This window comes from Pan troglodytes, chromosome 12 (genome assembly GCF_028858775.2).
Source record: "Pan troglodytes isolate AG18354 chromosome 12, NHGRI_mPanTro3-v2.0_pri, whole genome shotgun sequence".
Classification (NCBI taxonomy): domain Eukaryota; kingdom Metazoa; phylum Chordata; class Mammalia; order Primates; family Hominidae; genus Pan; species Pan troglodytes.
This window is the reverse complement of record NC_072410.2, coordinates 99,440,763-99,452,646: the sequence shown is the minus strand read 5'-3', so window position 1 is coordinate 99,452,646 and position 11,884 is coordinate 99,440,763. Positions and strand designations below refer to the sequence as shown.

Genomic DNA, 11,884 nt, shown 5'->3' with positions numbered 1-11,884 from the left:
TTTGTACATTGATTTTGTATCTTGCTGGGTTACTGAACTTTCTGATAGATGGAACTCTTTTTAAGGCCTTCAAACATGTTGAATATTGTACTAAAAGATTGTCTGTATACCCAGGGATGTCTGGGAGAGCTTGTATTATCATTTTTAAGAAGCTTTTCTAATTTGAAGGAAAACGGCCTCTCGTTGTGTCTTCACATTGAAGTTTCTTTGTGACTCTAATACCGAGTCCTGGTAGCATCATGTATTTGGGGCATACGGTGTTCGTGTGCAATAATCCCTCCTTGTAGGCCTCCCCTGAAGCAACAGACAACCATGACAGCTCTGATGAGCACCTTTCAGATAGGAGTTTGGGGTTCACAGCTCTGCCTTGTGGGGGGTGTGTCAGGGGCTAATCATAAAGAATAATTTGGGAGCTAGTTCTGGACACACGTTCCCAGACTGATTGGGTAGAGCCTGTTGTTGTTGAGCTTGGGTTTAAATTCATTCACAGCCAGACAAATGTGAGTATGAAGAACCAGTCAGACATCACTTTCCCCATTGGTGATCCCTGAAGGACTTTCCATTCGCAGCACAAAGATAACCCCTTGAAGTGAGCAAAGAAGAAGAGAAAGGCTGACCAGAAATATCACCGTAATATCTAGGCACTTCACTCTCCGCAGCTGTACTGAGCTCACATTATATTGTCATCTTCTCCAGATTAAGGCCTTCTATCAGTTATGGGAAAGGCAAGGATTTCTCCTACCCTGATTCTTCCTAGCATATGGCTGGAGGTGGGGGCGGAATCTCCCCACATCCCCACACAGACGGCTTGTGAATGTTCTGATGGTGTGCGTTTCCTCCGTTGGACGAACAACTCATCTTTTACTCTTTGCTTTTTATGCCAGTTTGGGAAGGTTGTTTTTCTCCCACTTGAAAATCTTCCTCGGAAGGAATATGTTGCCATCAGCAATTCCTCTGTGTTGTAACTATCTCCTATGAAGCCAGACTGTAAGGCAGTGTGTCTTCCCTCAATAGAACCCAAGCCCATTCTTCATGGTTCAGCAAATCTCTGAATGCCTTCTGCGTGCCAGGCACTGTGCTTGGTGTTGGAACTCGACAGGGAGCAAAACCATGCCTGGTTCTTTCCCTCAAGGAGTTTACGGTCTAGTCAGGGAGACAGATGTTTATCAGATAGTGCAAAAGGCAATAAACACTGTGAAGGAAGATGGTCAGTGCCATTAAACTTAAAGAATGTGCCATTACACTTACATTTAAAGAAATGATAAGCTTAGCATTTAAAGGGAGGGTGAGCTGGGGAAGGAGCAAGGATGCTGCATTCCAGGCAGAGGAGATACATGTGCAGGAGAGAGTATGGCGCCTTCAAGGAGAGGCGAAAAGGTCAGAGAAGCTAGTGTTAAGAAAGCAGAGGGGAGCATGGCACAGGCGGAGAGTGGAGAATTAGGAGGGAGAGGCCATGCAGGGTTTGTCTAGCCGCATAAGTATGCTGTGTCTTTATTGCAAGAGCACTGACTGGCTGACTGTTTTTAAGCAAGGGAATGGCATTCTGCAAAGACAGCCCTGGCTACCATGTGGTAAGCCACTGTGAAACACTAAGGAAGAAGAAATGGGGTACAGTTAGGAGAGGACTGCGGCAGTCCAGGAGAGAGTTGAGGGGATGGTGCAGGTGGAGACAGGTAAATGGGCAGGCTGGGGTGGGGGGTTTGAGGGTGGGAAGTAAAGGAGAGAGATGTCTCAAGGTGACCCCTAGATTACTGGATGGATGTGGTGCTGTGCTGGGCACTGGGAACAGTGGAAGGGGTCAGGTATATTGGAGAAAACTGAGCTTTGTTTAGGACTGGGTGTGAGGACTCCTGAGGCATGGCAGTGGTGGCAGATAGGCAGTTATGTGTGTGGGTCTGGCTTTCACTCACAGGAGACATCAGGGCCAGAGACAGAAATTTCGAGGAATCATCCACGTAAGATTCTGAGAGAAGAATCTTAGTAGTAAGGGTCAAGCTGTTGGTCCGCAGTCCTCTTCAGACCTCTTGCTGCTTCTTCTTGTGACGACACTCTGGCTTCCAAAGACAGTACTTCCCAGGTGTGGAGGAGGGCATTGCATTTCCTGTGTATCCTCCACCATGTGCTGGCTGAGTCAAGAATGGAGGTAATAAAAGAGACATAAACACGGGAAACCATATGTCTAAAGCGTCCCATCTGTAAACTCTTGCTTACTCTCCAGACTCACGGGCCCCATCCTTCAGAGTCAGTCTCTTGAGTACAGAGATGGAACTTGGAAGTCTCTCCTGCTCCCTCCCTCCTCTGACCAGAGCCTTCCCTTCCTCCCCCAGCCCCTCATTTCTGAACAATGAGCCTTCAAATACCTTGCCCCTTAAATTGCGTGCTTAAATTTGAGATCATTTGTCTAATTATTCATGTAATAAATGTTTATTAAGCACCTGCTCTGTGCCAGGCACAGTGGCATGGATAAAGATGGTGGAGGCACAAGATGGGGTTATAATGTCGATATGACAAATGTTGAAATATAGGGATGTCCAAATCTCCTGTGAGGCCAGGTGAGGGAGGGGCCGTTCAAGGGAGTGAGAGAAGGCCTAGGGATTTGTGACATGTAGCAAAGGTTGAGGACAGGGTAGTGAGAACATTTGGGGCAGAATAAACAGATGTGTCAGAGGAAGTGTTGTTGGAATGTGAAGTAGTTTCCATGCCTGGAGTATATTGGGTATGTATGTTGCAAAAATTGTGTGTGTGTGTGTGTGTGTGTGTGTGTGTGTGTGTGTGTGGTCGAGGTAGGATGGAAGGGCCAGGTAATGGGTCATGGGGGTAGAGAGAGGGACATGGGTTACGGCCTCTAAGCTGCCAAGGTAGGTAACGTCCAAATAAGGCAGGACCTCGAGAAGAGAGTTGTGAGGTCGGCCAGATTTCCTTCTGTTGTGTGTGTGCCGCAAGAGTTTTCTCAGCCTCATCCATTCCCGCTGTCAGGAGATGAGACAAAAATATCCTTATTCTTCTTGCATTGGGAAATGCAAGCTTGCACTGGAATCTTAACAGGTACTGCTGGTTCTGCCTTCTCCACTTCCCAGATGTGGGCATGGCAGCTCCCAGCATCAGTAGCATTCAAAGATTGGTTCTGAGGGTCTCCTCGGGCTCTTTTGGCAGAGTGGAGATAAGTTTCTAATCTGAGTCACTTAGGGTTCTTTGCATGGGCCCAGTCTAATAACTAAAAGCTCTCTGGAGGAGCCAGAATTTTCGTCATGGATGTTTTCTGACTCATGTTGTCATTGGAATGACTTTTAGTTCCTTTGGGCATGTCTGACTTCTACGCTTCTTAGGAAATGTAGCAAAGGTTGAGGAAAGGGTGGTGAGAGCATTTGGGGCAGAAGAAACAGATGTGTCAGAGGAAGTGTTGTGGGAATGTGAAGTGGTTTCCATGCTTGGAGTATGTCGGGTATGTATGTTGCAAAAATGTGTGTGCGTGGGGGGTTGGGGCGGTAGAGGTAGGATGGAAGGGCCATCTCTGACCTGAGACCACTGGGCTGAACAGTTCCAGGGTTGGGGTGCTGTGGGCTTGTCAAGTGGCCAGATCACGCCTACTATCTGCTCAGGGTGTGTCAATGGTTGAGGAATTTCAGAGAACTAATACAAACAAGTTCATGCCATTGCTCTGAATTCAGGCCCCAGCAGTGTTTATGGTTGCTCGACCAAGCCCTCACCAGCTCTTTCTGGAATACTCAGTCCAGTGAGATGTGGGCACTGGGGGACAGAGAAGGAAGAGGAGAGAATCATGAGCCATGCTGGATATGCAGGTGGGCTGCAGGGCTCAAACTTGAACCAGTGCATCTAAATGGGCCAAAGGTGCCTTGTGGACTGAATGTTCTCCAAGGCTTAGGAGGGGTGGGAGGACCCCAGGACCACTACCTTGAGGGAAGGAGAGAGCCTGGGACCGCTGGAGCTGGGGACAGAGCTATGAGAACCAGAGGGAGTGGAGATTACTGTGGACAAGAAGCATCTTGGAAGGTCTTTCAAGCACCTGGGCCTGGACAAAAAAGTTCCACAGGGGTCAAAGGCAACACCGCGGAAATCCTCTGACAGACTGGGTGTAGCTGGCCAGGGTGGTCCACGGGATGCTATGAGGACCGCTCGTCTCCTCCGCAAGAAGCTCGCAAAATGGGAAATGGCAGGTGTCGGCCTTGGAGGGAGATGGCTGGTTCAGCAGCGCAGGCATCCTTCTCCCTCTGCTTCTGTTTGACTGTTTCCAAGTCACCTTTAATGTTGTAAACCACTGCTTGTCACTTTGCCAAATTCCTATGCTCTTACTTAAGCGTGATTCACACACTAGATGTTTTTGACATTTGAAGATTACTTGGTTCTTTGGGCAATTTTCTCATTTGCCTTCAAAAAAATGCCTGCAGTTCTCTATTTCATCTGGTGGAAAGGTGAGGCCCAGGATGCATGTAATGAACTGATGGCACTGTGAGGCATTGGGCCCAGTGAACTTGCAGGGTGTAGCTGAGATACAAGGTGTTTTCTACTAAAAGGATCAAGGCAGCTCCTCGACCTCACATTGGGGATCATTTGTACTGAAGATAATTCTTCAGCGGAGTCGTGCTAGCACTGAGTTAGCCAGATGAGCCCATCTCCATGCTGAAGCCAACCGTGGGGCCAGCCATTTCCATCTTGACTGCCCACATGCTGTTTGATCCATTTTCTCTGTGGCAGAGGGCTGGTCACTGCAGACCCATGGACATGGGTGTCACCATATGGTCACTCCAGACATGGACGTTGGTTTCATAATATCATCCTTTCTACTCCAGTGAGCCAGGACTGCCATCACCGGGCAGAGGTTAATTGAAAATTCATGTAACTATCCGCTCATTTATTAAGGCCCACCTCCTTTTCTTCCCTCTCCCAATGCCTCTCCAATGCCAAAATGAGTCTCCACCCCTGGGGAGAGATGAGAGAAAGAACAACCTGGTCCCCACCTTGAAAGAAACCGTTGACCTCATGGAAAAAACCACAGATTCATGGCCATGCAGTGTTTGTCTTGGAATGTTTGTTCATTTTCCCATCCGTTCCTTTTGTAAGCTGTGCATCTCTCCCCACCAAGCCCGGTGCTCTGAAGGTGGCATCGACGGCCCTGAGTTTGTCCCTAGCTCCCGCCCTTCCTTTGTAATGTGTCCCTTCTTCCCCCACGGGTGCGGTGGGAGGCCTGTGCACCCTGCTGTGGGGTAAGGTGGCATCAGGCACAGAGAGAGTGACCCGGGGTAGTCTTTGGTCACTCACAAGGTAATTTCACTTGGCAAATGATTGGAAAAGAGGCTGCTGTTCTCACAGACGTCTGTGAACCCCATGCCTGAGCTTCTTAGCCCTCCTAGCTGTGCTGTTCCCGGATGGAGTCCATTCCATTAAAGGACCGGAAAACAGAACTCTTGAAGACAGGATAAAGGATTAGGGATAATTTCATTTCAGAAGAAAGAGGCTGAGGAGGGACTTAATTGTCTTTGAAGGATCCTCCTGTGGAGGACAGAGATGAGTTGTTCTCCATCTCACTGAGCGAGAGGAGACAAAGTGGATCTCGAATGTGCAAAGCTTCCTGTGAGCTGGGGCCGGCCCCCTGCAGGGAAGGTTCAGGGAGACTGGGCAGACAGAGTGGGTGGCACTAGGGGCTGCAGGGGCCGCGCAGACAGATGTGTTTGTGCGGGGGGGTGGGAGGGATGCTGTGGGAGAAAGAGATGTCTCCATCCCGTCTCAGAAAGAAAATTGTTAAAAGCAAGAAATTAACAGACAGTGAGTAGGAGAGACCCCCAGTGGCAGGGGAAGCAGGTGTGGAGTGGGTTCAGGCTGGCTGGGTCCTGCAGACTGGGTGGAAAGCATGTCAGCTGAAGTACAGAGGTCACACAGGGAGAGCAGGAGGGGCCCATGGGGCTGGAGAGCTCAATTTGAGCCTCTTTCCCCCAAAGGTATGGGGACCCACTGGAGATCCTTCAGCCAGGGAGTGACCCATGATGGGGCTTCTGATTCTGGTGTGTTATCCCTTGACAATGGGGGAAGCCACATAGCATAGCCCCAAATGCCAGTCTACAGATCCTTGCCAGTCTCAGACTGGTCTGCAGCAAACAGAGGAAAATACTGATACCATGCAATGAGTTTTTCATAGAACTAAATGCGTTGCATTTAAAGTGCTGTCCTTATTCTAAGACTATGTTCTATCAGCCAAGATTCTTTGTAGCAAGCAACAGAAACCAATCCTGGGTAATTGAAGCAGAAAAGGAATTTATTAAAAGGATATTAGTCAGCCCAGAGTCTCCAGGGTAGTTGGAGAACCAGGCTCAGAGGCCACATGGCCAGGAATGACAACAGTCATACCCAGATCAGGCCCCACAAGGCCCCACAGCTGCCCTGCTGGTCAGACCTCCAGTTGGTCCAGATCAGCACCACCAAGCTTCCAAAAGTGGGTGCTGCAAATGCTGCAGTTCTGCGCTCTCCCCACTCCTATGGGTCACCAGTTTCTGATATAAAGTGTGTGTCGGTGCGTCCTGTTGGTGGAGCAAGGGAGGTAAGTGAATTTGCCATTTTCAGCTTCTATAATGCAAGACGGGCTTAGCTTCCACAGCAAGGCAGGGGCTTAGCTGTGTCTTGGCTTCCTAGACACAAGGCAGGGGCTCAGGTGCTGAGAACCTGCCCTGGAAGGAAAGGTGTTTCTTCTCTGTCTCTTTGAGTGTCTGTGCATGTGTGAATTTTAAAAACGTTCTTTCTTTTGTGAAGCGAAGGTGATTAGGTTGTTTGATGTTTAAAGCATTATTGTTACTTGGCAGAATATGAAGTTGGAAAGCTATTATTTGTTCCCACAAGTTTTGGAGGTTTAGTAGTCCATGAAATCCAAAAGACTAGGACTTTAGTGCCAGACAGGCTGGGCCTCAATCCCAGAGCTGCCCCTTACTAATCAAGTAGCTTTGCATGAAGGTTTCTGAGGTCCTGTTTTGTTGTTGTTGTTGTTTTTTAAATCCCCTTAGTCTATTTATGTATCCTTAGATCTAAAAGTAGTCTTTTTATTTTTATTTTTGACATAGACTCTCACTCTGTTGCCCAGGCTAAAATGCAGTGGCACGATCACAGCTCACTGCAGCCTTAACCTCCTGGGCTCAGGCGATCCTCACACCTCAGCCTCCTGTGTAGCTGGGACCACAGGTGTGCACCACCACACCCTGTATATATTTTTTAATTTTTTTGTAAAAGATAGTAATACTCACTGCTCAGAGTTGCAGTGAGCAGTGAATAAGAAGACATGGGTGAAGTGTGTAATCAATAGCTGATAAGAAATTGGTGACACTATTGGGTTGAGGGGTCGACATTGATCAAAACAACTTTCTAGAGGCAGATCCTAAATCATGCAGAGTGGCTTAGAATCTGTTCTTGTGCCTGCTGGAGTTACACCTTCATGGCAACAAGCACCTGAGGGCACAGTGATAACATCCCGAGAGCCTGGGGAGTCTTGTGTATTTCTTCTCTGCTAACACTTGTATGCTGGAAAGAAGCTGTTGTATTCTGAAACACTGATGCATCCCAAGTTCAGAAGCCCTGACCTCACAGAGCTCCACTTCTAGAAAAACACCTAGGGTAATCCAAGCCCCGCCCTCTGATGGGACTGGATGTCTTGCAGCTGCGGTTTGGTGGGCATTTTCCCTCTTTGTCTCCCTCCCTCCTCTGTCAGAATGGACAGGACAGGCTGTGTTGTCCTCTGCAGGTCCATGCCTCAGTTTCTTCATCTAGCAAAAGGCAAGTGATACACCAAGGTCACCAGGGCAGTGAGTTGGTGGCAGAACTGGGACTCAAGTCCAGGGTCTCTTCATGCAAATGTAAGAGATGCTATGTGGTGGTGCGGTCTTGGGCTGGAGGGACTCAGTCCTCTTTTGCCTGTGAGGTTCACATCACCCTGTCTTTTGAGCTGTTCTCATCTCTCTGTCAATAGATCCATTGTCTATGATTTACTGAAACTCTTCCTGGAGAAGCTGCATTTTATCCATTGCTGCCTATCGGGTAAAGAGGGTGTCTAGTGTGTTGCCAGCTAAATAAACATGGTGGCCTTCCTGGCCAAGTTCCCTTTTTCTACCCCTCCTGGGGCTCCATCTTTGTTCTTCTCACTGTACACATTCTCTCTTCAGTATTGTTATGGGCTCCCTAAAACAATGGTTCCCAAATCCGTATCTTCAGTACTGACCCCACTGCTGACTGTGAGACCCATAACACCAGCTCACTAAGGGCCATCTCCCCTGGATACTCCACAGGCACCTCCATTTGAGCCCTTCTGAAGCTGATCTCAAGCCTGTTTTCCCAACCCCAGCCCAAATCTCTTCCTCCACCTGGGTTCCTATCTCATGGCCCTGACAGAAGCCTGGGAGCCTTCTGAATACTCTTCCTTCCACCCCCAACATAGAGCTGTTCCCCGGGGCCATCAGCCTTCTTCCCGTCATTGCTTCTGTCCTCTCTCTCCATTGCCACCAAGACCCCTGCTTGGTTCAGGCTCCATCCTCTCTTAAGGGATTTGACAGCAACCTTTTAACTCATCTCCTGGCCTCTGAGCTTTTCCCTGCCCATTCATTCTCCATCCAGAGCCAGGGCACCAATTCTATCCTGACAGCCTTCTGCTACAGCCATGGCTTAGAGATCTCATTTGGGGATACACGTTTGTTGTGTGGCCATCATGTGTGTCTGCATGGAGTGACCGAAGTGAATCATCTGCCTGCAAGCGTTTACACTCAGGTGAGCACAATTCACATACTCCTTGGCTTAGCACATGTCACCAAACTTACATACGTCGAACCTCGAGCTTTAGGTACCTTGTCATGATCCTGGCAACAGTGCCATGCAGTACGCACTGCGCGATCCCCACTGTCCTGATGGAGACACTGAAGCAGACGGAAATGAAGTCGTTTGTCCAGGTGAACAGAGCAAGTCAGTCGTGGATGGAGGCTCTGTACCCAGGCAGCCTTGACCCTGGGATTTTCATTTTTATCAGTGCATTGTCTCTCCTCCAGCCTCACCTTTCTCTCCCCTCCAGCCTCACTTTTCTCTGCTCTTTTCCCGTCATAGACCCTTTAGAGCTCTGCTGAAGTGCTTGCAGTTCTCCCAACACCGTGGGCTTGTTCAGCCTGGATTTTTAGCCTTGAGTTTCTTCTCCCTAGAACTTTTACTGCCACCACGACCCCCACCCTCTACTGAGGCTGTGTCCAGTGTGGTCAGAGAGACCATCTGGGTCTCTTTCTTTAAGCACATCCCTCCCCCAGGGCTGGGAAAGATGCCCCTCCTCGGTGCCCTGTAGCGTAACATCGTCTCCTGTCATATTCTGTCCATCGCCCTGGAGTAGTTTGTTCATCTTTCCCCTCAGCTAGACTGTGATTTCCTTGAGGGCAGGGTCTGTCTTGCTCATTTCTGTCCCCGAAGCCCAGCACAGTCCCTGGCATATTGTAGACACACTGTAAGTGTTTGTCGAAAGAGTGAATGAATCCAGACACACCTTCCACTGTGGGGTCCTGCCCTCTCACTGCGGCAGTGGGCTTTCCAAACTGAAGAGGCCTTGTGCTTCCACCTGCCCTCCTGCCTGACTCCCCACCCCATCCTACCTGGACCCCGCCATGAAGCCAGGGCCTGATCCTTGGTCTTTGTTGCTTTGTCAGCCATTGGTGATGGAGTGGGCGTGGGCACTGTAAGGAACCCCCCTTGGGAGGGTGTCCCAAGGCTGGCAATCCCTAGCTGGGTCTGGGGGCAGATCCTTCCTGACTCCCGCCCCCGTCCAAGCAATTTGTGGCCTATGTAGGCTCCACATAGGCATCTCGGAGGGACCTGCAGACCCGGTGCTTTGGTTTTGAAATGTTAGGCTTCAGCATGATTTAGTGCCCTGGCATTTCTGAGCTAGTTTACAGTAATCAGGCATTTGTTAATGCTCACTTTCTCCTCCACGGACTGTTGCTGACGCAGGAATTTTCTTTGTTGATTAGATTTAGCCCTGTGCTAAACAGTAACCGGGGGAGGGTAGTAAGGAAAGCCTGGATGCCAGCAGTGATGGTAACTGGGGGCCCAGGGATGCTGGGGCCACGGCTTATGAACTTTGTTAGTGACTTAACCCCTCTGAGTCTCAGCTGTTTCGTCTGTGAGTCAGGGATAACCTTACCCAATACGCTGGGGTTACTGTGAGGATTAAAAAAGAAAGACTACAGAGCATTGTGTTTGACTCACAGCATGCACTTCGTCAACCCTGATCCCCCCTTCTCTGCCCCTTAGTGCCCATGTTAGGCCTGACTTATTGGCACATGAGTTCCACAAGGTGCCAGATGGTACTTTCCATGGTAAAGGCATCTATAGGTAAAGCACGGGCTTTCTCTTTCTCCTAGTACTGTTAGGATTCATTACTGCCTCCACCTCCTGCCCCGTCACATGCCCCATTGGTGTCTTTGAGAGTCTGGAGTTGCAGACCACAGATACTAGTAAATTGTCCTACTGACTAAATTAAAACAGGCCAAGTCAGAAAACTCGGCTTCCAGATTGCCAGACCAGTATGATTTTTCCAAAAAGAAGAGCTTCCATAAGGTCACATTTGTGACTTATAATTTTGAACTCTGCAGACACTGGCCCCGCCCTCTGGCCAGAACTGTCCTGCTCCCCTGCCTTCTGTTTCTCTCCCTCTCTTGAGTCATTTCTGCTACCTCTGAGCCAGTGAAGGAGGCCAGATAAAGGCTCCTGGTCTGTCCTGGTGCTCCGCAGGCTGGAGGGTCCCACCTGGGGAGGGCACAGCCATCACAGGAGCTGCAGGGCCGTCTGTGGCCCGCACTGTCAGTGGGAGCCCACGGCCGGGGTGACTGCACTCACGTACACATGTGACTTTCCTCCTTGTCCCTGTCTCGCTAGGCTTGACTCATCTCTTTAATCACTGTGGACTTGGATGCTCTGTTATTTCCAGGGCATCTTCTCAATTTCATTCTGAAAGTATGTCCTCGCTCTATTCAGAATAGATTTTTAATTGCCCATTCCCTGAAAAATGTCGAGCAGAATGAGTCCTCAGGATAACAGTGGCCTTAACCAGGAGTCTGGCATTGGGCTCAGTGCTGAGGCCCATGTTGCAGTGGGGCTGGGGTCTGAGGGCTCCCGTGGGCTGCGCTTTGGGGTGCGGCTGGTCTCTCAGCCTGGCCCTTTCCCCACTCAGGCGATTCTGTTCCTGGCTCATAGGTCATTTGTTGAGAGGAAGGGACTTGGGGCCAGTCATTACTCCAGGATTAGGCTGCCTGTCCCAGCTCGGCTGTTGACTGGCTGGCTGACTTCACCACTCCCTTCTCCCCACTGAGCCACAGAGGCCTTGTCACGTAACACGTCACAAAGGTTAGATAAGGGCGTCCAGTGCTTTCACTCGTGGAACGCCTGCAGAATAACATGGTTTCCCCACACACGGAGACACAGGCTGCTTGTGTGGCCGGCACGGGGGGTCTTACGTCAGCACGTGGTGACCCTTGGCCTCGCCCACCATCAGATCACTCTCCGTGTGTCCCCTCCTGTTCCCTCCTGCCCAGCGACCCTCACGGACTCCGCATCGTCTATCCAATAAGAACAATCCCTCAGCCATTTCAGAGCTGTCTACAGCTGGAACTCGCCCACCTTGTGGCCGTCCCTCGAAGCCCTGTTTCCTCTCCTTCCTTGCTGCGTCCACACCGATCCCGTCACTGCTTCCTCCTGCCTGAAATTCTCACTGCTTGCAGCTAAAGGGTCAGAGACTCACTTAAGCTATGTCAAGGAATGGGGCTTGTTTTACGGGAGGCGGAATCCCACAGGAACACAGGCCCGCTGGCTCCCGAGACAAGGCCGTCTGGAGTCCTCCATGCGTCTTCATCTCAGGGCCCTGCTC

General features: G+C 50.0%; 1 protein-coding gene across 2 annotated transcripts in view; it reads left to right on the top strand.

The window, feature by feature from the left end:
- The window catches only part of KLHL29 (kelch like family member 29), a 322,115-nt gene that overhangs the window by 23,442 nt on the left and 286,789 nt on the right, over positions 1–11,884 (top strand). The gene's annotated exons all lie outside the window — the stretch shown is intronic.